At 36.0% G+C, this 15,040-nt stretch overlaps 1 pseudogene; it reads left to right on the plus strand.

The window, feature by feature from the left end:
* The first annotated feature begins 11,883 nt into the window (after positions 1–11,883).
* LOC128031994 (cytochrome P450 CYP749A22-like) lies at positions 11,884–14,688 on the plus strand (annotated as a pseudogene).
* The last annotated feature ends 352 nt before the right edge of the window (positions 14,689–15,040 follow it).

Below are 15,040 nucleotides of genomic sequence, written 5' to 3' on the forward strand. Positions count from 1 at the left end.
TTAGTCTGTTGACAAAAAGCCAAAAAAATGTGCCATTTGCTTTGAAGTTATTTATGATTGTTTACGATAAATTGAGGGTTTTAATGGTGTTTATATATGTATTTTGTTAAGATACATAATGATACAACTAGAGTTTGTGATATGTTTTGAGATGATAGGCTTCTCGATTATGTGATTTATTGTCCTTAGCTAATTCAAATATAGATTAATGAGGTTGGTTTAATATATGTTGTAGGGAACAACGAAAATGGGGAAATATTAAATATTACCCTAAAACAAATTGATAATTAATATAGTTAAATTAAATCCATTTTGTTTTGGCAAATGAAAACCATTGGTTTTTAAAGGTTTGAGAATTGAGGAACCTTTGCAAAACATAATGCAATATCATCACTAAAACACTGTTTATAGGAGCTGAGTATAAATACTCTTTTCATGTCTTTGTTGTTGGGTTTTTTAGGTCTTTTTGTGACAATTATCAGTCCTCTCATTTCAATATTTATGATAATAATACCTGTAAAGCATGTTGGTCATGTCTTATTTTTACTATACTAAAATTTGTACTATTGTAGTACTTATTATTAAAGTTCTAGTCCCGTGACAATTGGTATTGGACTAAGATTTGCAGCTTTCTGTTGAGATGAGGAAAGGAGTAGAAGAGCAGATTGAACCCAGAGAGACCCATGGGAGGGGCAGGAACTATTTATATATTTTTGAGATGTTGATATCTTCCAGAGCCTTTTATGACCACACACGATAATGGGTAAGATAGGGTCCTACCTGACTTTTGGTTTATCTGTTTTGAAGGGGAAAATGGTTCTGGTTTAGAGAAGAAAAATGAATGCGTTGATGAAGCTTCTAATTCTTGCTCCATGTTGTTTCTTCTTCATAGCTTTAATAAAGTTACTTTATGATTACCTATGGATACCTCTCCGTATTCACATATCTTTGAATTCACGAGGATCAAAGGACCTCCTTACAGATTCATCCATGGCAACAACAACGAAGTTACCAAAATGAAACAAAATGCTTTAAGTAAATCTGTGGGTTTGACTGATGATTTATTTCCCAAAGTACAGCCACATATTTACACCTGGATCAACAGATATGGTAAGATCCATGCTTGTTTTCTTCACTAAGATTTACGACTTGTAGTTCTGAGAAAAGGTAGACCCTGTTGGTGCTGTAACTGAAACTAACAGACTCAGCACAGACTTGTCGAGCAAGTCTCGAGACTTGCTGAGCAAACAAGAGAATTCGAGCAAAAGAAAGGAAGAAAAGCTAAGAAAAAATGAATAGGAAAATTGATGAACAAAACTGAACTATATTCATAAAATTGAATAATGGCATAATGCCAATACATAAATCAAGCACTAAGCTTGTCAAAAACAGCAAGTAATTACCTAAACATCACCTACTCCCACTAATTACATGGAAACTTGAAATTTTAGCTTGTAAACCTATACAAAGTTGTGTTTACAGCTCATACATAAGCTAATTACATCAGTCAACAACCTAACTTAGTTAGAAATGAACTAAGATTACATTTCATTGACTAGAAATTACAAAATAAACAAAATAAGCTTGCATCAGCAGCTCCTGTATGTCTTGGTCTTCATGGCCTGCATGCTGTCGAGTTTGTTGCATGCTGAACCAACTTCATCACTCCTCCTTGGTTTGCATGGAGCAAACACCTAGCTTCTTTCTTAGACATTCGAACCTTGTGACACTAAGGGCTTTGGTTAAAATGTCTGCAAGTTGATCCTCTGAATTACAGTGGATCAGCTTTACTTCCTGAGCTTGCTCCATTTCTCGAACAACATGCAGCTTGATGCTGAAATGCTTTGTTCTTCCGTAGAACACTGGATTTTTAGCAATTGCTACAGCAGATTGGTTGTCACAGAAGATCTCAGTAGCTTCCTCTTGATGCATATTCAAGTCAGCTAAGATTTTCCTTAGCCATATGGCTTGGTTGACAGCACTTGCTGCGGCCACATACTCTGCTTCAGCAGTAGATTGAGCCACTAGACTTTGCTTCTTCGAGCTCCAGCAAAACATGGCTAAACTAAGATTAAAAGCATACCCTGAGGTGCTTTTCATGTCATCTATCGAGCCAGCCCAGTCACTATCAGTGTAGCCAACCAGCTTCAGATTTCCTTCTTTGCTATACTTCAAACCATAGTTCAAAGTGCCTTTGACATATCTCAGCACTCTCTTTGCAGCTTGGAAATGCTTCTCATTGCAGCAATGCAGGAATCTTGAGAGCAATCCTATAGCATACATGATGTCTGGTTTAGTGGCAGTCAAGTATAGCAAACAACCAACTAGACTCCTGTAGGTTGTTTCACATACCTTCTCAAAAACACCTTGGCTCGATAGTTTTTCTCTAACAGCAACAGGTGTTTTAGTTGCCTTGTTGTTTTGCATGGAAAACTTGGTCAGAATCTTTGTGGCAAAGCTTCTCTGGCTTAGAAATATCTCATTCTGTACTTGAGACACCTCCATTCCAAGAAAATAGGACATCTCCCCAAGATCAGACATTTCAAACACTTCCTGCATCTTGGTCTTGAAATCAGCCAGCACTGCTCGATCTCCTCCTGTCACCAGAAGGTCATCAACATACAGGGACACAATGAGTTGTGTTTGTGTCCCTTGTTTCTTGACATACAGTGTTGGCTCACTCTTGCTTCGATCGAATCCCAGATCAGTCAAGTAGCCATCGATTCTGCTGTACCAGGCCCTTGGAGCCTGTTTTAATCCATATAGGGCTTTCTTCAGTTTGTAGACCATATGCTCTTTGCCAGCTATTTCAAACCCTTGTGGTTGTTCAACATAGATGTTTTCATCTAGGAAACCATTCAGAAAGGCTGATTTTACATCGAGCTGATGGATCTTCCACTCATTTGTCTTGCTAAGCCAATCGATGAGTCGATGGTGTCGAGCACGCCCTTGGTGCAAAGGTCTCCAAGTAGTCCAGGCCATATCTCTGACTGAACCCCTTGACTACTAGCCTTGCTTTCAGCTTATTCAAGGTACCATCAGCATTCTGTTTGGCTTTGTACACCCATTTCACCCCAATCACCTTCCTTTTGACTGGCCTTTCAACCAATTCCCAGGTCTGGTTCTTCTCAATCATGTTGATCTCCTCAGCCATTGCCTGCTTCCACCCTTGCTGAGCCTCAGCCTCTTCAAAGTTGCTTGGTTCAGCTATGGCTACATGAGCCCTTTCATAAATCTCAGTCAATGGCCTTGTTCCTCTGACTGGTTCATCATCAATGTCCATTTCTGGAACATTTTGGTGCAGCTCGACTTGGTGCATTGCTAGTTCTTCAGAAACTTCTTCAGGTTCATGTCTTTCCCAGTTCCAACATGACCTTTCATCAAATACCACATCCCTACTAACTGACACTTTGTTTGTTGAAGGATCCAAGATCCTATAGCCCTTCTTAACAGTGCTGTAGCCCACCAGTACAGCAGGTTGAGCCCTTTCAGACAATTTGTCCCTTTTAACAGCAGGTACATGTGCATAACAAATGCATCCAAAGACTTTCAGATGAGCCAGTGATGGCTTGAAGCCAAATCAGGCCTCGAATGGGGTCTTCTGATCCAAGGCCTTTGTTGGTAGTCTATTTTGAATGTATGTTGCAGTGTTAACTGCTTCTGCCCATAGTATTCTAGGCAAATTCTTCTGAATCATTAAGCATCTGGCCATATCCATCAAACTCCTGTTCTTCCTTTCACTTACACTATTCTGCTGAGGTGTATATGTGTTGGTAAGTTGATGTTTGATGCCTGCCTTATCACAGAAGGCTTGGAACTGAGCTGAGGTGTACTCAGTCCCATTATCAGACCTTATGGTCTTCAGCTTGCAGCCTATTTCAGTCTCAGAAGCAGTCTTGAACTTCCAAAACACTGAGGCCACCTCTGATTTTTGTTTTAAGAAGTAAATCCAACAATATCTTGAAAAATCATCAATGACCAGTATAAAATACCTATTTCCACTTAATGACTCAGTCTTCATAGGGCCACACACATCAGTATGCACCAGTTGGAGTTTTTCAGAGGCTCTCCAGGCTTGATTCGAGGGAAATGGGAGTCTGGCCTGCTTTCCTAGCTGACATACTCCACATACATCATCATGGTCCACTGAGTTGATGAAGTTTTTAGCCAGGTCTTCTCTGACCATTCGGGCCATCGATCTGAAGTTGGCATGTCCCAGCCTTTGATGCCACAACTTGGATTCATCTGATGTGGCTGTGTAGGCAATGTCTGACTTCTTTGTCCAGTCAACCACAAAGCTCTTATCAGCCATAGGGACTGCCATCAGTTTGGATCCACTTGGATCACTGATTTGGCACTGGTTGTCTTTGAACACAACAGAATACCCTTTCTCCAGCAATTGAGCTATGCTAAGCAGGTTTCTGTCAATTTCAGGCACCAAGAGCACATTTGAAATCACTTTGGCACCTGTAGAAGTGCATATCAGCACATCACTCTTGCCTTCAGCTTGAATGAAATGACCATTTCCTATTTTGACCTTAGTTCTGCAGCTTCTGTCTAAAGACTTGAAGATTGCAGCATCAGGTGTCATGTGGTTGGTGCATCCACTGTCTAGGAGCCAACCAGATGAGAACCTTTCCTGAGCAGCTGAGCATGACATAGTAAAAACTTGCTCCTCTTAGTCACTGTCCTCCTTAGCTACTCGAGCCTCAGCTTTCATCTGTTGAAACTGATTGTGCCTTGATTTGGCCTTGCTCTTGCAAACTCTCTCAACATGACCCTTCTTCTTACAATGCTGACATACAGTTTCTGGATTAAACTAGCACTTTTCTTCTAGATGACCAACCCTTCTGCAGTGCTTGCAAGTCTGACCTTCTCTCCTTGCAGCATCATTCTTTGGCTTGTCTCTCCAGGCCTTCTTGCCTTTATAGGCAGTGTTTATTCTTTCCTGAAAGGCACCTTCTTGATGCTCCTCCAGCCTGCTTGCTCTCCTCTACTCTTGAGCATATAGAGCATTGATCAACTCTGTCAGGGAGATGGTGGACAGATCCCTTGAGTCCTCGAGAGATGAGATTTTTGCCTCATACCTCTCAGGCAGAGTTGCTATAACCTTCTCCACTATCCTAGCTTCATTGAACTGCTCTCTAAGGAGCCTGATGCTGTTAACCACAGCCATAATCCTGTCAGAATATTGCTTGACAGTTTCTTCTTCCTTCATCTTCAAATTCTCGAAATCTCTCCTCAAGTTCAACAACTGTTGCTGCCTTGTCATCTCTGTCCCTTGAAACTCTTCCTGCAACTTGTCCCAGGTCTGTTTTGGTGATTCACAGGCCATAATCCTTGTGAAAATCACATCAGACACTGAGTTCTAGATGCGAGACATGGCTTTGTGCCTCTTGGTCCTCTCATCAGCATGCTGCCTGATCTGAGCCACTGTTGGATTGCCTCTAAGTGGTTCTGGTTCAACATCTGAGTTGACCACCTCCCACAGATCGTATGCCTGCAGGTAGGTCTTCATTTTGACCACCCATATGTGATAGCCTTCTCCATTGAATACTTGAGGTGCAGCTGGTGAAAAGCTTGATGAAGCCATGTATTTGTATAACAGATCCCTTAAGAAATAGGCTCTAGATACCAATTGTTGGTGCTGTAACTGAAACTAACAGACTCAGCACAGACTTGTCGAGCAAGTCTCGAGACTTGCTGAGCAAACAAGAGAATTCGAGCAAAAGAAAGGAAGAAAAGCTAAGAAAAATGAATAGGAAAATTGATGAACAAAAAGAACTATATTCATAAAATTGAATAATGGCATAATGCCAATACATAAACCAAGCACTAAGCTTGTCAAAAACAGCAAGTAATTACCTAAACATCACCTACTCCCACTAATTACATGGAAACTTGAAATTTTAGCTTGTAAACCTATACAAAGTTGTGTTTACAGCTCATACATAAGCTAATTACATCAGTCAACAACCTAACTTAGTTAGAAATGAACTAAGATTACATTTCATTGACTAGAAATTACAAAATAAACAAAATAAGCTTCCATCAAGACTCCTGCATGTCTTGGTCTTCATGGCACGCATCTTTGTCGAGTTCTTTGCATCTTGAACCAACTTCATCAGACCTTTTTCTTTTCATGTTATTAGGGAAGAATTTTGTTTATTGGAAGGGTGCTCGGCGAATTGGTGATTTGAGCTGAATTAGTCAAAGAGGTTACGAAAATAGTGAACAAATTTTTCGGAAAAAGAAACTTTCGGATATTGGTAGGAAGTTCTTGGGGAATGGTCTTATTTTCATTGAGGGAAAAATGGGCAAAGCATCGAAAGTGGCCAATCACACTTTCCATGGGAAAGCCTAAAGGTAAGTCTTCTAAATATATAAACTAGGTGTAATTAATTTACAAGAATTATACATAGACTACAATATTTTGGTAAAATTGTGTATTGTTAGCTAAGGATAAGTTTATTATGGGCGTTGAAAAAGTGTAGTAAAAACATACTTTTGAAAAATTTAACACCATTTACTACTTAGGAGGTCAATTTTAAACTTGATGTTCTAAAATAAAAGATTGAATCAGAAATTTTAAAAAAAGTAATTTCATTAAAAGCACTCTTTTAGCTTTTTGACTTGGATTAAAATCTAGTTTGAAAAGGTGTTTATTTGTCAAATTGTTTAATTTGAAATCATGATTTTGTGTTGAAAAGTGTTTTTCTGACTCCAATTATATATGTCACTACTACTTACATATAGGAGGATTGTTTGGGGTAGAACATGACTCAAAGAATAATTGCTAGTGTTGAAACAATGCTAGAAAAGTGGAAAGGCCAATAAGGCAAAGAGATTGAACTGTACCAAGAATTTAGGTTATTAACTTGAAGTGATTTCGAACAACATTTGGTAGCAATTACATGGAAGGGAGAAGATATTTGCCATCTTGAGCAAGTTGGCGATAATTATGAGTCGAAATGTTTCCACGACTAGAATTCCTTTGATCGTATCTTCCTCTAAGCTTAATTAATCCCAACTTTTACCTTGATTTCAACTAGCTTTTGAATGCAACTTTTAGACTTTCATTCCCCATGGATTTGGTTTCTCCTTATATATAGTGACCTGGTTTGCTTTTGCGACAAGTTGTGGAAATCTGGCGATTTGCTAGAGTCTGAAAAACTTTCAAAAGAAATAAAAGATCGTCGATGAAGATTGTTAAGAAAAGAAGACAAAGTTGTGAATGGAGAAGTCAATAGCTTCATGAGTGATTTTTTGGATTACTTCTAAATACCTATCATGATTCGGATGCGAAAAACAGATTTCATTGGAAGGCGTGGTAGTGAATGCAAAACATTCTTTTTTTTGGACAAGAAACTGTTAATTCCTTACTTGCATGGATAGTCTTGCGCATTTGGCAATCCATGGAGATTGGCAAGAAAAAGCGAGAAGAGAGGTGGTTGACATATTTGGTAACCAAAATCCACATCTCAAGGCATCGCCAAACTCAAAATAGTAAGAAAACTATCTAACTGGAATTCAAATAGCCATCGACATGATGTAATCGACATATTTTCTATTTTCCAAGCAGATGACCATGATCATCAATGAAGCTCTAAGATTGTATGGTCCAACAGTGTCCTCCAAAGAACGATTACAAGAGAAATTCAGTTGGAAAGCTACTCTTGCTCGCTAATATAGATATTCGCCTTTAAATATTGGACTTCATCGTGACCCTCACTTTTGGGGAAATGATGTGCATCATTTTAAACCTAAGAGATTATTGAAGGGATTGCCAAAGCTACCAATTACACCATGGTGCCTTTTTCCCCTTCGGATTAGGACCTCGATCTTGTGTTAGTATGACATTTGCAATGATAGAAACCAAGATTGCTCTCTCCATGATTCTACAACGCTACACCATTATCCTTTCCCCTGCTTATGTCCACTCTTCAATACTTATTCTCAACTTTCAACCCCAAAATGGAATTCAAGTAATACTTGAGCCGAATACATAGTAATGCTTGAAGTACATAGCCGTTAAGAACTAGAGGTTTAACATGGTTCATGTATTTTACTTTTAAGAGATGATATTTAATATGTTTAAAGGTTCTAGCATTCATCATTAAAGACAAACGACTTGTGGCCATGTTTACTTTTTATCTATCATGCAATGTCGATAAGAAGATATCATTTACCTTTTAGTTGGGTTATGAATTCTACTATTGTGAATGATGTTACATACTATACAAGTTCTATACCCAATGCACCAACTTTCGGTTCTTTATCTATTTGAACTTAGCCTTTTACTTGCATCAAAGTATACGAGTCATGCTTGTATAGTCCACCATCCACTCAAGATTAAGGTATATCACACAATGAACATCACAAGTAAATAGATCCATAAATGGATCTAGAATCTATTCTACTTGGGTCTTTTCTGATGTATTGTCAGTCCAGTCAATCACATCTATGTCTTTATCTTTTAGGAGTTATCTGTTCCATTTAAGACAAAGCATCTCCACAATTGGGTTTGATAGACGACATCTTAGTTTTTCAATCGATTTGCTCAATTTTGATTAGACTAAGGACATATTTAGGTTTATATACTAATACAAGCTATCTTTCCATATCAAGATCTGACCACGTAATACCGCTTAGTATTAATTTAAACAATAGATAACCAATGAGCCAATATTTGCTTCCATTTTGCTTTGTGTGCAAAAACATTGAGGACAATATGCAAAGGGTATTAATGTAATTAATAGATATTATTAAACCAATTTGTTTGAAAAATACAATTATATAAAACGAATATAGTACACTTAGTGTACCAAATCCAACAATGGCCACTACAGCTAGCATTGCCATAAGCAACATAACTTGACATTTTTGGAGTTGAAATCTTTTTAACAAAATCAGTTGGGCAACGACTTAGATGATTTTGTGGACATGTGTTGGCTCATATTTGAAGATCCATTTTGTGGAGCAATCAATCTGTTAAGATTAAATCAATCTGAATCAAGCAAATCGGATCACTTATTTTGTGGAGATTGGCTTGACTTATTTTAAAATTTATTTTCGAAATCTTTGATTTATTCTTAACTTTCAGGATATTTGTAAAATTTGATAACACTCTAGAATAACGTATTTTTATGTATTAATTATGTATTTATTTTGAATATGATCCTGCTAATTTGAGCTATTTATGATATTTTATCTCATAGGGACTAAATTTGAGACAAAAGCAAAATTAAGGGCCAAAAGTGTGAATTTAGAGATAAAATGGGCCAATGTGCGACACAAATAAAAGTTGGTGCCAAAAGTGCAAGCATGGAGGACACAAGGGTTGAAATGCAAAAAAAAGAGATTTTATTCTATCAAACTCTATTTTAATTATATTAGGATAATTAATATTAAGATAATTATTAAGGATTATCTAATTTTAGGATTTTATTTTATTTATCTTCAATTAAATGTATTTATCTTTTGGAGTTTAAGTAGGATTAGACTATCTCCCCTAGCACTATAAATAGGGGTAAAGTAACTCAAAAATGATGTAAACACTCTCTCCCCCAAAAGTCTAGGCTTTTGTTCTCCTCATATTTCCTTTCAATAAAATCTCTATTTTTATTTTATTTATTTTCTTTTTCACCACAACCATGAGCCACTAAACTCATCTAGCTGAAAGTTGTCGATATTTTCCAAAAAGGGTTCTCGAGGCCTAGAGTCCGTACTTAGCCTCCTCGCTGAGTATTCATTGTTTCTCTGCACTACGGGGCTGACGCTTCCGTCCATGTCCCTTAAGAAGTAAGATTTTCAATGTATGCAAAGGCGACTGCTTTGTATGTTTTAGGAAGATTGCATAGTCAATTCGTTAACTTACTGCGTTAGAGGTTAGTGAGCCCAAGAGACAAAATGGCATGGGATTCACCATTGAGAATCGCTGATCTAGCATAAGACGATCCCATAGAAGCAATTGTTGGCTAGAGTCAGGTTTCACTAAATCGTAAGTCTAAATCCTTAGAGCTGGTGGTCGTAGGCGTCCTCTTCCACTATAACTGGCTTATTCGGTTTAGGAAGGATCATCTAAAAGTTGAGGATTGAACCCAAGGCGGAACGAGAAAGCTGGAGGTTAGAATCTCCCATAAGAATTTTCTTTCTCTTAACTTTATTTTTAATTTCTCGAATTTTTGATTCAATATTCTTAATTTTGTTTTTATTTTATTTTTCGTTTCCAGACCCAAACCTTTAATTCTATTTTTTTTATTTTTTTTCCAGGAACGCAGGTTTTCTCGGGAAAGATTCTGCCTGGGATTTCACAAAATAAGATATTGTGCAAATCCAGTCCCTAAGGATTTTACCTTACTTTCCTTTTACTATTCTTTTTCATTATTTATTAGGGATAGGATATTTTTTGTGCTTTCAACAACCGCATTAGTAAAGTTTTTTTTACGAGGCTATTTTTTGTGGGATATTGATTCGAATTGATCTTTATCTTTGCAAACATTAAATTCTTATATATTAGAGGCTTGTGTAAGTTAAAATAAGATAGAGTTTCTATTGCACTTATTTTTTTCATTGAGGAACTTGTAATTGATAGTGCATTAAGAGTGTAAAATAAGTTTGTTGCTTGGTTTTACAGCCAAAATTCTCAAGGGAAGAACTTAGTGGTGAATGATTTAGATATTTAGATACAAAAGTGAGGTTGCTATACCGAGTTGTGATAGGACTTAAATAACTTGTTGTCTTGGGATTAAAAATAATGGATTTACTCATTAAGTTAGGTTCCATAGACATAGAAAAATCGATATGCATAAACAATCATTTGTGTTCTATTTTTTGTTGTTGTGTTCATCATAGTGGCATCAAAGGTTGCCATTACAACCATCACTTTGTCATCAATTACTCACTTTATTTTTTTAAGCAATTATCAACTACATGCGCCAAGAGAATGCTTGTTTCCAGTACTATTGATCAAAATTTTGTAGGAAGCATAATGACAAAAAAGGAAATGATTACAATCAACCCCTTATGTAACAATTCCATTTGTATGTTTGCATGTTATAAAATGGTGGTTGTTATATACTACAACATGTTGTTATAAAAGATAATTATTGTAAACCTAAAATAGAATTTACATTGCAATTACTATCATATAAAGAAGGTGGGAATTATATTAAAAAGGAAAGTAGAAACCAATTCAACAAAATTAAAAGATGTATAATAGGTGCATGCATTATTACCTTTATATTTTATTTTACATTTTCACATGATTAATCGATATGAGTTTAAATTAAATTAATTAATTTATCATGTGTCATTAAATTCAAGTAATTAATTTATAAGATTATGATGTTCCAAATTTATAGTAGAATATTTAATTAGAGAACTTAATAGTTTATTGAATTGATATCTTTAATTCCACTCATTGAAGATTTTGTCATGTGAAATTTAAACATTTTATTAAAATAATATTTTATGATTGTTTATGATAAACTTAGGATTTTTAATAGTGTTTATATATGTATTATGTTAAGATACATAATGATAAAACTAGAGTTTGTGGTATGTTTTGAGATGATAGGCTTCACGATTATGTGATTTATTGTCCTTAGCTAATTCAAATATAGATTAATGAGGTTGGTTTAATATATGTTGTAGGAACAACGAAAATGGGAAAAATTAAATATTACCCTAAAACAAATTGATAATTAATATAGTTAAATTAAATCCATTTTGTTTTGGCAAATGAAAATCATTGGTTTAAAAGGTTTGAGAATTGAGGAACCTTTGCAAAACATAATGCGATATCATCACTGTTTATAGGAGCTGAGTATAAATATTCTCTTTTCATGTCTTTGTTGTTGGGTTTTTAGGTCTTTTTGTGACAATTATCATTCCTCTCATTTCAATATTTATGATAATAATACCTGTAAAGCACGTTGGTCATGTCTTATTTTTACTATTTATGTAAACATGATTCCCGTATAAACTATACTAAAATTCGTATTATTGTAGTACTTATTATTAAAGTTTCAGTCCTGTGACAATTGGTATTGGACTGAGATTTGAAGCTACCAGTTGAGATGACAAAAGGAGTAGAAGAGCAGATTGAACCCAGAGAGACCATGGGAGGGGCAGGAGCTATTTATATATTTTTGAGATGTTGATATCTTCCAGAGCCATTTATGACCACACACGATAATGGGTAAGATAGGGTCCTACCTGACTTATGGTTTATCTGTTTTGAAGGGGGAAATGGTTTTGTTTTAGAGAAGAAAAATGAATGCGTTGATGAAACTTCTAATTCTTGCTCCATGTTTCTTCTTCATAGCTTTAATAAAGTTACTTTACGATTACCTATGGATACCTCTCCGTATTCAGCATATGCTGAATTCACAGGGGATCAAAGGACCTCCTTACAGATTCATCCATGGCAACAACAAGGAAGTTACCAAAATGAAACAAAAAGCTTTAAGCAAATCTGTGGGCTTGACAGATGATCTATTTCCCAGAGTACATCCACATTTTTACACCTGGACCAACAGATATGGTAAGATCCATGCCTGTTCTTTCACTATGATTTATAACTTGTAGTTCTAAGAAAAGGTAGACCCTTTTTCTTTTCATGTTATTAGGGAAGAATTTTGTTTATTGGAACGGTGCTCGAGCTGAATTGGTGATTTCAGAGCCTGAATTAATCAAAGAAGTTCTGAAAAATAGTGAACAAATTTTTCAGAAAAAGCAGCTTTCAGATATCGGTATGAAGTTCTTGGGGAATGGACTTATATTCATTGAGGGGGAAAAATGGGCAAAGCATCGAAAGCTAGCCAATCACACTTTCCATGGGGAAAGCCTAAAGGTAAGTCTTCCAAATATATAAACTAGATGTAATTAATTTACAAGAATTATACATAGACTACAATATTTTGGTAAAATTTTGCATTCTTAGCTAATTTATTATCGAAGTTGAAAAGATTCGTGAAAAGTAATTTTGAAAAATTTGACAGCATTTACCACTTAAGATATCAATTTTAGATTTAATGTTGTAAAGTAAAAAATAATTCAGAGATTTAAAAAAGAAGTCATTTCATTGAAAAACACTATTTTAACTTTTTGACTTAGATTAAAATCTAATTTGAAATAAAGTTTAGTTTGAAATTTTGTTTGTTTGCGAATTTTTCTAAGTTGAAATCATGATTTTGTGTTGAAAAGTGTTTTTCAGACTCCAATTATATATGTCACTACTACTTACATATTGGAGGATTGTTTCCGCAGAACATGACTCCAGCAATAATTGCTAGTGTTGAAACAATGCTAGAAAAGTGGAATGGCCAAGAAGGAAAAGAGATTGAAGTGTACCAAGAATTTAGGTTATTAACTTCAGAAGTGATTTCCAGAACAGCATTTGGTAGCAGTTACTTAGAAGGGGAGAAGATTTTTGCCATGTTAGACAAGTCGACAATAATTGTGAGTCAAAATCTTTCTAAGACTAGAATTCCTTTGATCAGGTATCTTCCCTCTAAGCTTAATTAATCCCAACTTTTACCTTGATTTCAACTAGCTTTTGAATGCAACTTTTAGACTTTCATTCCCCCTGGATTTGGTTTTCTCCTTATATATGGCTGACCATGGTTTGCATTTTGCAGCAAGTTATGGAAATCTGCTGATTTGCTAGAGTCTGAAAAACTTGCAAAAGAAATACAAGATCGTCTGATGAAGATTGTTAAGAAAAGAGAAGACAAAGCTGTGAATGGAGAAGTCAATAGCTTCGGCAATGATTTTCTTGGATTACTTCTAAATGTCTATCATGATTCGGATGAGAAAAACAGGATTTCATTGGAAGACTTGGTAGCTGAATGCAAAACATTCTATTTTGCTGGACAAGAAACTGTTAATTCCTTACTTGCATGGAGATTGGCAAGAAAAAGCGAGAAGAGAGGTGGTTGACATATTTGGTAACCAAAATCCACATCTCGAAGGCATCGCCAAACTCAAAATAGTAAGAAAACTATCTAACTGGGAATTCAAATAGCCATCGACATGATGTAATCTGACATATTTTTCTATTTTCCAAACAGATGACCATGATCATCAATGAAACTCTAAGATTGTATGGTCCAACAGGTGTCCTCCAAAGAACAGTTACAAGAGAAATTCAGTTGGGAAAGCTACTCTTGCCTGCTAATATAGATATTCTGCCTTTAAATATTGGACTTCACCGTGACCCTCACTTTTGGGGAAATGATGTGCACCATTTTAAACCTGAGAGATTCGCTGAAGGGATTGCCAAAGCTACCAATTACACCGCGGCTGCCTTTTTCCCCTTCGGATTAGGACCTCGATCTTGTGTTGGTATGACATTTGCAATGATAGAAACCAAGATTGCTCTCTCCATGATTCTACAACGCTACACCATTACCCTTTCCCCTGCCTATGTCCACTCTCCAATACTTATTCTCACCCTTCGACCCCAAAATGGAATTCAGGTAATACTTGAGCCGATACATAGTAATGCTTGAAGTACATAGCCGTTAAGAACTAGAGGTTTAACATGGTTCGTGTATTGAACTTTTAAGAGATGGTATTTAATATGTTTAAAGGTTCTAGCATTTATCACAAAGACAAATGACTCGTGGCCATGTTTAATTTTCATCTATCGTGCAATGTTGATGAGAAGATATCATTTACTCATTAGTTGGGTTATGAATTTCACTATTTTGAATAATGTTACATACTATAGAAGTTGTATATCCAATGCACCAACTTTCGGTAGTTCTTTATCTTTTTGAACTTAGCCTTTCACTTGCATCAAAGTATACAAGTCATGCATGTATAGTCCATCATCCACTCAAGATTAAGGTATATCACGCTATGAGCATCAAAAGTAAATAGATCCATAAATGGATTTAGAATCTATTCTACTTGGGTCTTATCTGATGTACTGTTAGTCCAGTCAATCACATCTATGTCTCTCTCTTTTAGGAGTCATCTGTTCCATTCGAGACAAAACATTTCCACAATTGGGCTTGATAGACGACATATT

The sequence above is a fragment of the Gossypium raimondii genome, chromosome 3, assembly GCF_025698545.1.
Source record: "Gossypium raimondii isolate GPD5lz chromosome 3, ASM2569854v1, whole genome shotgun sequence".
Taxonomy (NCBI): domain Eukaryota; kingdom Viridiplantae; phylum Streptophyta; class Magnoliopsida; order Malvales; family Malvaceae; genus Gossypium; species Gossypium raimondii.